A 16021-nucleotide genomic window follows, 5' to 3' on the forward strand; every position below is an offset into this window, starting at 1 on the left:
TCCATTGCAATCAGCTGCGGGACGGCCCACTATTGGAGCAACCATGGTGACGGGTTGATTGCAAGGAGGAGGTTGTGGGTACAAAGGGGAAGCAGCTATGTCAGTATGCCACTTTGCACGGAGAAACATAAACAGGCAGCCAGAGCTTGTGTTGTTTGTTTTTTATTATGTGTGTGTCTGTTCTGTGTTCACAGAGGAGGATTGAGCACCGCAGAGCTGTCACTGCAAAGCCAACAATCACCCGAGCACTGCCCTGCACAAACCACACGTCTTTTCACCACACTTTCCCGGAGTCAAGCACACACACTTTCTTGCAAGAGACGGCACTTTCTTTGGATTGGGTCCGGCATTATTATTATTATTTTTGGGCTTGCAAGCCACCCGTGTATCACCCCTCCACCCCACCTCCACCCCCTCGATACCATTGCTGGTAAAGGGGTGGATTGTTTCTTTATTTTTGTGTTAAAATAAAACACTTTTTGGGAAAAGTACTGTGTGGATAGTCACTTTTATTGCACTGCGCCACTTGCACCTGACGACACATATGTATTACATCAGTGCTGCACAATTCAGTCCTGGAGGGCCAGTGTCCCTGCAGGTTTTTATTCCAACTGCAGCCTAAGGTACTTTATTGGACCTTATTAGAAACTTAATTGGTCCAATTAACTAATTTAGGGTTTGGTTAGAACAAAAACCAGAAGCGTTACAGACTTTCACCTTGTTGGCCCACAATCTTGTAGGCCTCCCCTGACACAGCGCTTCATAACCCAGCGTGTCTACTAATTGCAAGCAGTCATATGTTATTTGCTGTTTATCTTGTGTGTCTAAGGGAATTAGGAGTAGCCAGAGCAACAACTGTAGTGCCCGGGACCTTGGCTGCACGTTGTTTAAAGCAGCCATAGAGTTTATGTCTAAACCTTAGTTCAGTTCAGAAACCCTGTCCACTTCCCATGTAGGAGGTATCCGTTGCCATGCAACCTGCCCGCCTGTTTACAACTCTTACAACATTTGGAAATTATCTGTTCATAACCCCTCAATAGTATTAACAATGTAAACTCTACGCAGAGTAACTAACACCGCTTGATAACCACGTTTGTATATTTTCATTAGCTTCAACAGCTTCCCGCACAAGATTGACGTCTCATTGAATGTTAACATCATAATTACATTTGAGTGCACTATTGATTCAGCCCGAACTATTGGTGAAAACATATATTTTCAGTAATCGAAGTTGTCGATATATATATATATATTATATATATATATATATATATATTATATATATATATATATATATCTATATATTTTCAGATATCCGTATAAAAGTGATAGGGAACGCTTTCTATTGATGTTAGGACCCTGAAAGTGTCCAAGTTTGCTGATGAAAATTTCACAGGTTCAAACGACTGACTTTAAAACCCCATGATTACAGCTAGAAGCCATGTATACTGTATACCCATAATGTAGGATAATATAGGGTATCTACAAAGAGCAAGACAATAAATAAATAAATAAATAAATAAATAAAATCTTTGTCCATAACATCAACATTATATCTTAAACATTGATACCGTCTTAGTGGATTGAGCGATTCTTGCAGTCGCACGCCTCAGTCCTTCTTTCACATCAAGATCTCCATATCAAGAACCACATTGCGTGTCAAGTTGCTTTCTCTGCGGTGAGTTTTTCTGGCTGTTTGCCATCCTATTCTCTTTCAATCCGTTGAGGCTTAGAAAGTTTTGTTGTGATTCCCCAGATGTTGTAGGCCTTCAATTGCTTGCCAATCAGAGTAGAATAAGGAAAAAGGAAAACAAAATATTTTAAGGTAAAACTGAAAAATAAAGTGTGCAGGTGCAGTTATACACCCAATATAGTCCCACCCCCAAGCTAAATGGCAGAACATCAGCCAAATTCTTCCCAGTTGATTCCTGTCAACCAGACATTGCCTGACAGCATGGGAATACACAAGGTGTCCGAACCCCCTACAAACTCACGCATGCGCCCAACAGCCAGTCCAAATCCCTTTCCTCTCACAGATCCCCCCCCTCAGAATAGCTCTACCGATCCATTCAAAAATTCTACACCCCCATGCCTTCCGAAGAGAACAAATCTGTGTTTTGGTGCAGTTTTCCTGCTCGGTGGATAACCCTGAAGGCATAGGGCTGCAGTGGCATTGTTGTCCTTCATCCGGTAAAACAATGCTAAGGGGCCATGATCTGTGACAAGGGTGAAGTGCCACCCCGTACCACCTGGGACAACACTGACCCGAGACCTGTCTCAGACGCATCTGTCTGTAGGGTAAACCTCTGACTAAAGTCTGGAGTGCACAGCACTGGCTTACTACACAGTCTCCTCTCCTCAAGGCGAGAAAGGCCCTATGACATGACTCCATCTACTGTGGCAGCCTTCGGTGAGGTCTGTCAAAGGAGCAGCAAGAGTAGCAAAGCTCGAGATGAACTTACGATAAAATCCCACCAGTCCCAAGAAATAGCTTACCTAGGTTTTTGTGGTAGGAGTCAGAGAGTCAGCCAAGGCTTTCACCTTTGCAACAAGTGGTCTGATCTGGCAGCCTCGCACCCGATACCCCAAATACTCCGACTCACTCTTCCCAACTGCACACTTCTTTGGCATAGCAGTAAGCTCGGCCTCCCATAAGGATTGCAGCACCGCTGTTACCTTACGCAGATGACTCTGCCAATCCTCACTGTAGATAACCACGTCATCTAAGCAGGCAGGGGCATACAAAATGCAATCCATCATCTGCTGGAAAGTGTCCAGCGCTCCATGCAACCCAAAGGTCATGGTAGTAAACTGGTATAACCCAAAGGGAGTTGAAAATGCTTTTCTCTCCCGTGATTCTGGGGTTAGGGGTATCTGCCAGTACCCCTTCGTTAATTCTAGTGTTGTCATTAAATGAGCCGTGCCTAGGCGCTCCAGCAATTCATCTACTCAGGGCATGGGATAAGCATCAAACTTCAGTTTTTCATTGACTCTTCTAAAATCAATGCAGAATCTTGTCTGGCTTATCTACTAAAACAATTGGACTATTCCAGTCACTCTGGGACTCTTCTATTACCCCCAACTTGAGCATTTCCTCAACCTCTGCTTTCACTACCTGTCTTTTATGTTCAGGTATGCGGTATGGCCTCTGACAAACTCACGTCCCCAGCTCAATTTTAATATGATGATGGGCTACTCGAGTCTGCCCTGAGACTGGAGACAACATGTCATTAAAAGCAGCCACCAGATTGTGAACCTCACACTTCTTTCTTTGTGTCAGGTTACTTCCAACCTAAACTGACCCCATCGTCGCCAAAACAGAAAGATCAGGTCCCAAATCTGTAACTTCATCTGTCGATGTTGCTAACATTGCTCCCAGGGCTTCAGGAGGTTCACATGATAAATGTGCTTTTCTCTCCTCCATCCCAGCTGGCAGATCTCGTAATCCACATTCCCAATCCATTATGTAACCTCAAGGGTCCTTGCCACTTTGCCAGGAGTTTAGACTCAGTGCTGGGTAATAATAAAAGCACTTTATCCCCCAGCTGAAATGTGCACAAGCGGGACCCTCTATTGTAATTGGTCTCCTGCCTGTGTTGTGCCTGCTGCAGATTGTCACAAGCCCATTGACCTATAGACTCAGCATGCCTGCGCAGATCCAACACATACCGGACCGTGTTAGTTGAATTATCCTGCTGTTCCTTCCACATTTCTCTGACGAGATCGAGCACACCCCTGGGTCTCTGCCCATACAGTAGCTCCAACAGGGAGAACCCGATGGAAGCCTGCGGTACCTCTCCAATCGCAAAGATTAGGGGAGGAATCAGCTTATCCCTGTTGTGCACATCACTGTCAATAAATCTATGCATCATGCTATGGCAGAGCAAAGCTCTACCATTTAGAAATTGGCAGGGATGGGGTTAATTTCCCCTACCTGCCTGGGTTTATTATGTTCAGGTGGCTGGGGTTGATTAGTTGATTAAATGATTAACTTAATTAACGATCAATCAGCGCCCAGCCACCTGACATAAAAGGAGGCCTCTGCTTCTCATTGGGGAGGAGGGAGCTGAGGAAGCAGGTTGGTGGTTTTTGGTTTGTTGGTTTTGTGAATTCTACATCCAGTGAAGGCATTGCCTAGCCTGGAAACCTTATTTTTTTTTGTAAGTTTTGCTTTTTGTGTCTTGCTTTATTTGTGTTTAAACCTTTTTGTTTTGCCCTTGTGCACTTTATTTTGTGTTTATTTATAATAAAATTAGTATTTTTTTGAACTGCAGTCTGTCTCTGGGCCTCTATGCACTCGCCAGCCTGCCACACATGCTTTTTAGAGTTTTATTAAAGTGTTCTACCAAACCATCAGATTAGGGTGTTAAACTGATGTTCTGATAGTTTTAATGACTTGCAGACCAGCAGTGACATAAAATTGGTTCCTTGGTTGGTCAGCATTTCTCAGGGAACCCCCACCCGGGAGAAAATTTTAATAAGCTTGTCAGCGACGGATTTAGCCAAAGCAGAGTGAAGTGGTATGGCCTCTGGATAACAAGTAGCATAATCCAAAATAACCAACAGGTGTGTGTAGTTTGAGCATTCAAGTTTTGAATAAAATATTGTTAAAAAAATGTGTATGCATCTGTAGCATGATGGTAGGAAAGCCCTGCACATAAAAAGGGGGCAGGGCAAAGCCTTGTTGTATAAATTTATTTATTTATTTAATTTTAGAACAGGGTCTCCCCCTCCGACCGTGTATGATTTGTGTATTTGTATTTATGACGGCGCAGCCGTGTCTGTTTTATGATTTATTGTATTTATATATGACGGCGAGAGCTGTATGCTTTGTTTATTTGAATGTGCTCTGACAGATGCGAGGTTGGCAGCTCATCCTCTGCCAGTAGTTAATATACTCATGCAGATTGTGGCCGAGGTGTAATAGAATAATTACTAGCTAGTTAAACCCCTCAGCCACAGTATGAAAGCCTGCAGCTCTCGGCACTCGGGGTGGGTGTTCGAGAGGAGGAATGAGAGCGAGCAAGGAAAGAGAATTTTTTTTTTAAATGAAACCTATAGGTTCAATGAAGGTGTTCTCTACCACTTAGCCATCCTGCCACAGCATCATTTTGCAATTTCACAAAATGGGACACCACAGGAAGGGCCTGAATACTTTTGCAAGGCACTGCAGTAGTTCTCTGATCAATTTCTGTCATTATCAAATGTGTTACACGATTCTGGTCCCAGCACTAAATCCTGACGACTTATTCCAAGTTATAACGTTTGCCTGGGTATAAATTATGATACATGTAGTTCAACCACGCCAGCCTATTAAGAGCACTAAATTAGAATGCTAAATTATTTACTAATTAGACACTCAGGTCCTTTTTATTCTGTTGGTTGGGACAACTGGGGCAACCTTGACCCCCACTGCTTTGACAGTTGTGCCTATTTGCTTTGCGCTGGGCAAGGTTGCCCCAATGGTTTCTTGAAAATTGGCTTGTGCTTTTTTATATCTCTACTTTAAATGGCAGGGCACTTTCGATAACTTGACGTTTTTCCACATTTCCAATGTGTTTTTGTTTCAGATATATAATACACTACATATTCCTTAAAACCAGGGGTGTCATTTCAGAAATATTCTTGGGGGATGGTGGGACAGGACAAAGTTGTGTCAACATTGAACATTCTCTGTCCCAAATTACATCCTGAATGAGAAAAAAACAGCCAGTAATTTGGCCAGTTTACAACGACATTCTTAAAATAAATTATGCAAAATGTGCAATGCAAGTATTTTTAAAGCATGCACTTATTTATAACAAACTCAAAAATGTCCTTCCGCTAAGTCTAAGTCGTCATTTTCCACTAAGTCTAAGTCGTCATTTTCACTGAAGCTTAAACGCGGGTAAAGCCTTTAACACTAACCGAATTACTCTTCTGCCAGCTTCCGATATCCCATTTAAATAAACATTTCAGTTACTTCAGTTATTTCAGGTACCTACTGCTACATTAAACACATAGAAGCAAATCATCAGTTTTTTCTTTGTTTGTTTGTTTATTTTATCATCATTTTACACTATCACCTAAACATTACACTGCTCTTATTTTAGCTCATTGAAAAAAAAAGTAATGTATTGCATGGGCTTTACAAAATTAGCCAGGGGTACGAATGCAGCTTAACTCTTTATTCCAGCGTCCATTCAAATACATCTCAACAGAGTTGATAGATACTTACAACCTAGAGTGAAGTTTAATACATTTCACCTGCTTTCCACAAAAAATTACACTTTGCATTAAATATAAACCAATGGATATAAATTGCTAAATAAGCACCACAATTCTGTGAATTTCGAAAGTAGCAAAATTTTAAATAACATGTTAACACAGATAATCACGAATAAACAAAAATTAAAGAAGGTAGCATCTCGACTTCAAAATTGTCAACACCAGCCTGTAAGCGCTAACCAAAAGATCACTCAATCTTTCACCTCCAGTAGCTGTACACAGGTATGTTTTGACCCTTTTCATGCACGAAAATAACCTTTCATTTGCCGGTAGTGGTAAAATACTGTTACGGTATAAGTAATGTACAAGTACTGACACGATTGTCACGAAAGAAATTATCTGTGAAAATAAGTAAAAGTAACAATTAAAATGATCATGTCACTATAGGAACATCATAGAGATCGTGTTAATTATTATTATTTTTGCAGTCTGTAAATACTTTAATGCACACTACGGTGTGTTCAAGAAGATAATTCTGTACAGATTCTGACACCTTTAAATGGAAACTACAATTCACGCGACATTTGCTGGCAGTTTGCGGTAGTGTGAGCTGTGGATATGTGGTAATAACTGGTAATAATTTTTCAGTACAGTCTGTCCAAGCTGTGCTGCTGTATTCGGTTATATCATGCTCTTGTATGCGTTCCATGCACTTTGAAAATGTGTGGGGCGCCAGCGAGAGGCCAAATGGCAGCACACAGAATTCGTACGCATTGCCTTGAAAGGCGAAGTGCAGATATTTTATGAGCACGGGATGGATCGGGACGTGAAAGTAGGCGTCTTGCAGGTCAATCGATGTGAACCAGTTGCCCGGTTGGACGGACTTAATGATACACTTTCCTTGAAGGGTGGCGGACCTATGCAGTACTGTAGAGCATATCCGTGTCTCATTGTCGATAGCACCCAGGAGTCCTGGGTGCAGCCTTGCCATAGGTCGTTGCCATTGGTCAGTCCGGTTATGAGGGGGTTTGGTGGCAGCTGGGGCCCCTCAGGGGTGGTCTCCCTTGGGCTTGGGAAGGGGTGGGTCTTTCTTAGGCCCCACCCTCGGTCTCCAGCCAGAGAACCTGTTACCCCTGACCAGGCAGTGGTCACCTACCGCTGGCTCTGCCTCTGCCTGATTGTCTACTCTGGGGTGGAGGGCAATGTTCAGACCCTTTTACCCCAGCAGGCTGCAAATGCCACCTTGGGTGCTGACTGTAAGCTGGAAGGCACGAAAACTTGGAGGTGACCTCCATGGCCTTGTGGGACCTCTCAAGGCTCACATCAATGGTTGCCCCAAATGTCTGCCCCAGTGTAATGGGGGCATCCAGTAGCACCATTTTCTCAGTCTCCATGACCTTGGCTTGTGTCAGTCACAAATGGCGGTGGGTGGCTAACATTGCCACCAGTGACCTCCTTTATGCCTGGCCCCAACTCCCCCACTCAGTCATGGCCTTTACTACTGCCTCCAGCTCCCCTGTGTCTGCTTCTGTAGCCCTTTCCTGCAGACTCTCTGCTAACTGGTTCTGGTAGAGCACCATTATAGTCATGGCATTCACTGCTCGGACAGACAGGGCTGCCGATGCGTACGCCTTTTTAAGTATCGCCTAAGCTCGTCCTGCCTGGGCAGCTTCGCCGTGAACTGGTCACTCTGGTGGAACCCAAAGGAGGACCTAGTCGACTGTACCAACAGGGCTTCCCAGATTTCAGTATTGTAATAAATAAATACAATTCTATTGTACATAACTTTTTAGAAGCTAATAGTTTTTCGAGATTTACGATTATACTATATTTGCAGTATAATCGTAAATCTTGAAAAGCTACTCACTTCTAAATCTTTTGTAGTCATTTTTTGATTACTTTAGTATAAATACATGTTAATTTGGATTCATATGTTGTTTTTTTCTGATTTTATGTGAACGAAAAGACACACATTTGCCCGTTTTCTCATTGGAAATAGTGATATTTTGTCCTGGTCACAAAAGCAAAGTTTGTGGGGAATAATAGCCATTTTCTGTACTTTTGAGGCATAAGCAATTAGGAAATAACACTTACTACCCAGAAACAAAAATTGTGTTACATAGTGTTATTAAGCTAATTATTAAGTTTCTGCTAGATCTATAATAAGGTTGTAACGCAATATATATATAAAAATATTACACAACACAGTTGTTATAGCATCAAAAACCATATGACCAATATTTAATTTCTGAAATACTCCTGTAGTAAAAGTTGGTAAGCTAGCAACGAGATACCAAAATTACCTTACAACAATGACCTTATGTACTACTGTCTGTGTGGAGCCAGAAATTCCATCACTTTCATGTACTGCTCCTCTTTTCCATTTTGTTCAGGGAACTGCAAGAATCCACGTGTCTTCCCAGTCGTTTTTCATTGGTCAATGTATTTTTTAACGCATGTCAAATCGGATCAAATCAAACTTATTTTGATTCCAAAATTGATGCATCACCGTCATACGACATTTACAGACTCAGTGTGCAAGGTGCAATAGGGAATTCACATGATTGTTTTTTTCTGTTTATACGCACGTTAAATGTGGACGCGTTATCGAATCCAGTGTGCAAAGGCCTTAACTCTAAAACAAGTTATGCGTAGATACATGGATATGTGCACTATAGGTATAACAGAACTGTGTGATCTGCTTAAGTCTGATTTAGAATCACAAATTACGCCATACCTGTGCCTGAGAGAGAGTAAAGGTTACAGTAGCCCTTCATTTTCATGCAATGGATGCCATCCAGACTTCATAATTCTTTAACTATGTGATGCTCAATGTAGTATCACGGATATAGTTGCCAAGTACCTTGGCTAATGCCACGACTCATTTATCATGGAGAACAGGGCCGTGTTCAGAAAATTCAGTAGAGGCTGGCTAATTTTACAATATATTAAATACACAATTAACATATGACCATTCGAAAACATATGTAAAAATGTAATACTAATGTTTAACATTTATATTATAATTTTTCACAAACATACAAAAACATTCAGATATTGCATGTAAAAAATATTATTAATTTTGTATCAGAGAATAAATTGTGATATTGAAATAAATTAAGGATTGTTTATTTTCTATAGGCACACTGTATTATTATTATTACTGTTGTTGTTGCTGTTGTTGTTATGATTTAGACTTTAGCAGATGCTTTTATCCAAAGCGACTCAAGAGTCTAGGTGGTGTGTCATAACTTGCTGTTCTGCACTTTAGTTCACAGAATCTTGTTTGGTCTTCTTTTCATGGAAGAGGTTGTGTTTATTTTGGTTATATAGGTTATATCCTTCCGCATTTTTAATTTAGCAGTGACTCATTTTGCCAAAAAGAACAGTCTTATTTACTAAAATATAATCGAGTAAAAGCTCAGCTTGGCTGGTAAGAATGTGTTTTCCTTTCTTTATTTCCCCATTGTTGCAACTACATGTGCACTGTCTCATTGTTCTTCAGTTAAATGGAAGTCCAGACTATTGAAATGTGACTAACTGGCATGTTAAGGAACTGGAAAATCAGTTGCCGTTTCATTTGAATCAGTCATAAGCAGAAGACACAAAAGGCTTTGCGAGTAGAGAAATGAACCTGCCCGTTTTGAAAATAAAGATGTGTAAGTGGCAAAAAAGCTTGCAGTGAAAATGCATTGCGATCTGAAATCCGGCCTGTGGTGTCCCTAGGGTTAGGAAGCCCTACCCTAGCTGTAATGTATACTCCAGAAAGACGACTGTTTTGTTATGTTTTTTGTAGATGTTATGACAAGAGGAAACAGATCAACCTTGGGTAGAAGACCAAAAAGAGAGGTGAGACAGCGCTGTGGTGCTTGTTATTTTATCTAGACGTGCATATTTCAGTTTTTCGTTCCGTTATTATTTTCTGTTGAGTTCTTTACAATGAACAAATGTAACTGGTATACAATGACACCAAATAAAAACTCAAATATATACAGTAAACAAATGCCTAGCATAACCATCGTGAATATACATTACACACTATAAAATTGCTCACTGCAGCAGAAAATGTAATCTCACAGGATGAAATCTTTTTATCTTGTAAATCATTAGATCAGACCAATCAGGAGCAAACCAGCAAGAGAAAACCTCACAAATTCAGAATTCCTATTTAATCTGCTTGGCTATAAGGGGAAAAATTAAATATTTTTAAAAGGTTAGGTGATACCATTGGAGGCCTGAGTTCAAATTCAACTCACAAATGAAATGAGTGTGGTGGTCTCGGCTTAGTCCTAATTATTACTGGGCACTAGTCCATGTCCCAAAACCACCATACAATTTGGCACAACTGGCAGTCACTGCACAAAAGACATTCTTGTCAGGATTGAGCTGTGAGAGGAAGTTCTAATTGAATCTGCTGACACTGTGTTTGATGAAGCCAGTGCCATTTTTCCTTCCCCATTCATGAGCGCTAAATTCACAAAACGTAGTGTTTTTGTTTCATGCCATTTACAAATTGGTGCTACAGTACTTTCTTTGAGATCCTATGAGGTAATTGGAAAATTCAAGAAACTGCAAGAATAACATTTTTTTAGTTCAAAATTGTGTTTGTTTGAGAAAAGTGGAGTGGATTACCAAGCTATGTTATTAATTCTGAATCATTGGGATTCTTTTAGACCCTAAAGTTATAGCATCAATCAGCTACAAAGAATAGGACGAGCATGGCCTGAATGGCATCCTATCATTCATAAATATTCCTATGTTCTAACTCCGATAATGTTGGTTTAATGGATATTAAACAGTTTTAAATGTGTTTTTCTATGTAGTTTCAGGTGTCGAGATGATTCCTTTGACTTGTTTTTATGGTTCCTAGTTAGAGCAGTAACCTGTTGAGTAAGTATGAGGGTTCTGAAAAATAGCTCTTGGGAAAAGAGCTTTGAAACAGACTAAAATTATGTGTAAAAAGTTGTCGGGATATAAAAAATTAACAGAAATTACAGGTACATTATTTAAACAGTTGTAGCAACACGTGGGAATGTGCAATGGAACCCTGCTACTTAATCTTTAACTGTTATTACATTCACTGTCTGTCAGAGACTTGACACTTTGACTTGATTTCAGTATAAAGTTGTGGTTTCTGTTTCCATGTATTTGCATAGCCTGCTGCTCCTAGGACTGACAAGATGACAGTGGACCAGGAATGGAGTAGTGTGTACCCAACTGCAACTTCATTTAAACTCAGCACAGTGCCTCTGTCCATTCACATGGGCTATCCTGTCAAGAGGAGAGGGTCACCAGAGAAGAAGGGGAATCTGGAGCTAATGAAGGTTGGTGTGTTTAAATAGTACACCTTCTAATTGGGTCATTCTAGCGCAGATGTCTCTGACCACCAATCAGGTTTCTTCTTATCGCAAGCACAGGGGTTGGGCAAAAAACATTTATATCGAGATCTTGCATTGAGTTACTTTGAATCATTCAAATTCAAAGGCAGAATGACTAGGCAAATTATGCCACTTGGCTAAGCAGATGGAGTTTGATCTTAGAAAAGTAAATTATCCAAACTCATCTGTTCAAGTTAGGTTAAAACATACTTTGTCTGGAGTCCCTGAGTGGCTCACCTGGTGAAGGCACTGCCGTGTGCATAGTGAGTAATAGTCAAGGAAATAGGCGCCGACTTGTCAAGATTTTTTTTGGGGGGGGTGGGGTATGCACTTTAGTTTTCTTTATCCCTGGCGTAGGGTAAATACTAAATTTAATAAAACATACCAAAATTCAAAACAGTTATAATCCACAGCATTCCTACAGTAGATAAAAAATGTTCTACATTAATAGTGTTAATACCAACAGTGTCTGAGAAGCCAGTGTAAAAGTTTTGGGAGATGGTATGACAGCGATCTAAAGGATACAGTTCATGTGGGAGAAGTTAGACAACAAGCAGTAGAAGGGTTGAAGAGCATAGACAGCAGCTCTTTACCGGGCAAACTGAAACTCTGGTGCTTTCAGTTTGGTCTACTGCCAAGGCTGCTATGGCCACTGACTGTGTACAAGGTTTCCTTGACAACAGTAGAGAAGCTGGAACCTTTAATTGGTTCATACGTCAGGAAATGGTTGGGAGTTCCACGCTGGCTCAGCAGAGTGGGACTTTATGGTAAAGGAATTCTGCAGCTACCAGCCTCTGCTCTAACCAAGGATTTTAAGTGCTCCAAGGTCCGACTGAAAATGACATCAGTAGATTCACACGACAAATGCGTAAAGTAAGCAGAACCTGTGTTGAAAACGGGAAGAAAGTGGGAGGCAAAGAAAGCTGTGGAAGATGCTAAGTCTGCCCTTCGAATCGAAGATATTTTTGGGCAAGTTCAGCATGGAAAAGGAGGTTTTGGTCTCAGTTCAGCTCCTTCTACATGGCACAAGGCAACCCCAGCTCAATGGACGAAGGTGGCAGTCAATGAGGTGCAAAAGCCAGAGGAGAGGATGAGGTGTGTAAAGACCATTTCCAAGGCCAAGCAGGGAGAATGGATGAGATGGGAGAGTATGGAACAATGCATGGTCGGCTGGCAAGACCTTGGACAATGGAACAGAGCAGGATCAATGGAACAGAGCAAGATCAACATATGATGTTCTTCCATCACCACAGAACCTAAACCTCTGGGTAGGTGAGGATCCCTCATGTCCTTTGTGTTCATCACCTGCAACATTAAGGCACATTTTGACAGGATGTAAGGTGGGTCTTAGCCAAGGATGGTTTACTTGGCACCATGACCAGATGCTGTGATGTTTGGCCTTAGCATTGGAAGACAAGCGTAACCTGACCAATAAGTTACCACCAGTTCCATCAAAGCATTACACACAAAAGACAATATTCCTCCTTCCAGGAGAGCAACCACCAAGAAAAGTTGTTAAAACCAAGCCTCACCCAGGACAACTGGAAGCTGCTAGAGACTGGAAAATGCTAGCAGATGTTGGTCAACGGCTTATTTTTCCACCGAGATTGCCACCACTAACCTTCGACCAGACATTGTCTTGTGGTCTGGATCAGCACGCCTTGTTCATCTGGTAGAGTTAACAGTGCCATGGGAGGATGGTGTGGATGAGGCGTATGAGAGGATGAAACTTTATTATACTCAACAAGCAGCTGAAGCGGAACAGGAGAGTCTGGGTTTACCCAGTGGAGGTGGGTTGTCGAGGATTTGTGGCAAACTTTACAACCAAGTTTCTCAGAGATGTCGGGTTCAGTGGCCAAGAGTTGCGTTGCACAGTAAAGAACTTATCTGAAGCTGCAGAAAGGAGCAGCAACTGGCTGTGGTTGAGATGGAAAGATTCTGGCTGAGGATCTCAAGCACAATAGAAAGAAAGCAATGGTGATGTACGGGTAAGTAAGCTGGGCTGAGTTGAGTGGGGGACGGAAGGGGGGGACGCTGGGATGCCAGAATTGCTGTCGAGCCCTCTTGAGGTGTCGTAGGCTTGTCAACTAAACAAAGATGATAGAAGTTGCCCACTTGAAGACCCCAGAGATGTACCCTATTTGTCTCAATCCAGACGGCTGTCATGCTGATGCGCTGGGGAGACCGCACTGTGGTTGATCCCTGGAGCCAGCATCGAGCTGTTGTGTGAGCTGATTCCCGGAGCCAGAATTACACTTTAGCCATCAACACCAGGAAGAACGATATCTACATCATCATTGGAAAGAAACACAAATGGATGGAGAGGCAGACGGATCACATTAGTTTACTGTAAAGTTATGTCTTAGTGCGTATCTTGGCGAGAGCCGAGTTCAAATCAGCATGACACATGATCTATTCTCTAATGGAAATCATTGTCCCTGGTGTACAGTAAATACTAAATTTAATATAATGTACCAAAATGAAAAAGGTCAACTTCAAAAGACTTATAATCCACAGCATTCCTTACAGTAAGTAACTTAAAGGTAAATTATTATTTATTATTTTAGCAGTCGCTTTTATCCAAAGCGACTTACACAGACATCAATAAAACCTTTATGCAACACAACTGCTGCTGCAGACAGTGACTGACAATAGGACCTCGGTTTTACGTCTTGTCCAAAGGATGGAGAACAAGGAAGAGGCAATGACTTGCTCGGGGTCAAGCACAGCGAATCATTGGCTGAGCTGGAACCTGGAACCTCTTGGTAGCATGTCCCTTTCTTTAACACCTGGAACACCATCGCAATAAAAACAAATCGCAAATCAAGTCTTTGGAGGATAATAAAATGTCATTAAAATAAAAAAAAATTCAATTCAATGTCATTCTTTGCTCATGAGTGAAACAGATAATCTAAAAACACAAGACACAAACTAAGTGTCTTAAAATACACTAAATAACGTTAATGAAAAAAACATTAAAATGCCTAACAGGCGCTGAAAAACCGCAAAGGGTTAAAATTAGGCCATCCATTCTACCGAATACGCGATTACTGCCATCTACCGGTTTTGTTTTTCGAGTAAATGGATTTACTCGAAATCCCTTTCAGTTATGCTCCCATATAAGAATTAATCTGATTTGTGTTATGTTAATTTATACATAACTTCAAGGGAGTGGAGGTTCGTATCCTGGGTGTATGAAGTTGCTGGTTTGTTGGAGATTCCAGACGGAGCGTTTCATTGGCTGTCAAGCTTTTCTGGGTTTGGGAGACAAAACCAACAGAGACTTTTTCTCCTCATCACACTACAGTGGACCCTGCTGGAGAGGCACCTGGTAAGCTCAAGTGGACACCTGCAGGGCTGGTTTTTGTCCTCCAGAGGCTCTCTAACATCCGTTGTCAAGTTCCTGGGTGTTTTGGGATTAGGGATGCCTTCTGAATCTTCACAGAATTGGACATTCTAAATTGGGAAGAAAATCAGGTCAAAATAAATGGGGGTGGTGGGGGCACCTTTGTTTTTCCTATCATACCATGAATAACCAAAAGAGCTTTATTAATTATTTACTAGATGGAATAGAGTGTTTTTTTCAAGTCAAATCCCTCCCTCCTCCTTCCAAAGCAAAAAAACATCCATTCTGGTATTCAAGAGCTCAAGACAGTTCAGTCTCTTATTCAAAAAGAGATTAAAAAAGGATTTATGGTTGTACCGTTTGCAGCTTTCTCGTTTCCAATACTCAGCATTAACCCCTCTGGCATCGCTATTAATGTCAGGAAAAAAAGCGTCTCATCATTGACTTGTCAGCACCATGGGGATCAAGCACCAGTAGCATCAACTCGCTCATTCCTCACAATCAATTTTCTCAACAGTACATTACCATATCAGATGCAATTCATTCAATTAAATTGGCAAGTTAAAAGAAAAGAAATTCTATTTTTCTATTCGGTTAACTTTTGACTGCCGCAGCAGCCCAAATATATTCAGTACTCTCCTCAGAGGCTTTATGCTGGATGCTTCTCAATTCATACTGTGTTCCATTTCTACTCCATCTACTTGATGATTTTCTCTTGATCTCTCCTTCCTCAGATCTGCCAGCAGAAGCGATCACCAATCTTAAAAGTTTATTTTTAGAGGTTGGCGTCCCGCTTTAAAAGAAAAAACAATCGGTCCCCTTCATTCACTGCAATTTCTAGAATCATACTGAACACAAAAAAGTTTGAAACCAGCCTTCCCAAATGTATTCGTTCTCTTATTTGGAACTTTCAGATCAGTAAAACGATCACAAAACATGCACTGTTCTCTTTCCTGGGACATTTCAATTTTGCAATTCGCATTATCCCCCTGGGACGGACATTTATATTTCGATTTAATTGCTCTTTCATCGACAGCAAACTACTTGGACACCTACATCAATATTACATCAGAAGCTAGTAAAGACATTA

This window comes from Polyodon spathula, chromosome 7, assembly GCF_017654505.1.
Source record: "Polyodon spathula isolate WHYD16114869_AA chromosome 7, ASM1765450v1, whole genome shotgun sequence".
NCBI lineage: Eukaryota > Metazoa > Chordata > Actinopteri > Acipenseriformes > Polyodontidae > Polyodon > Polyodon spathula.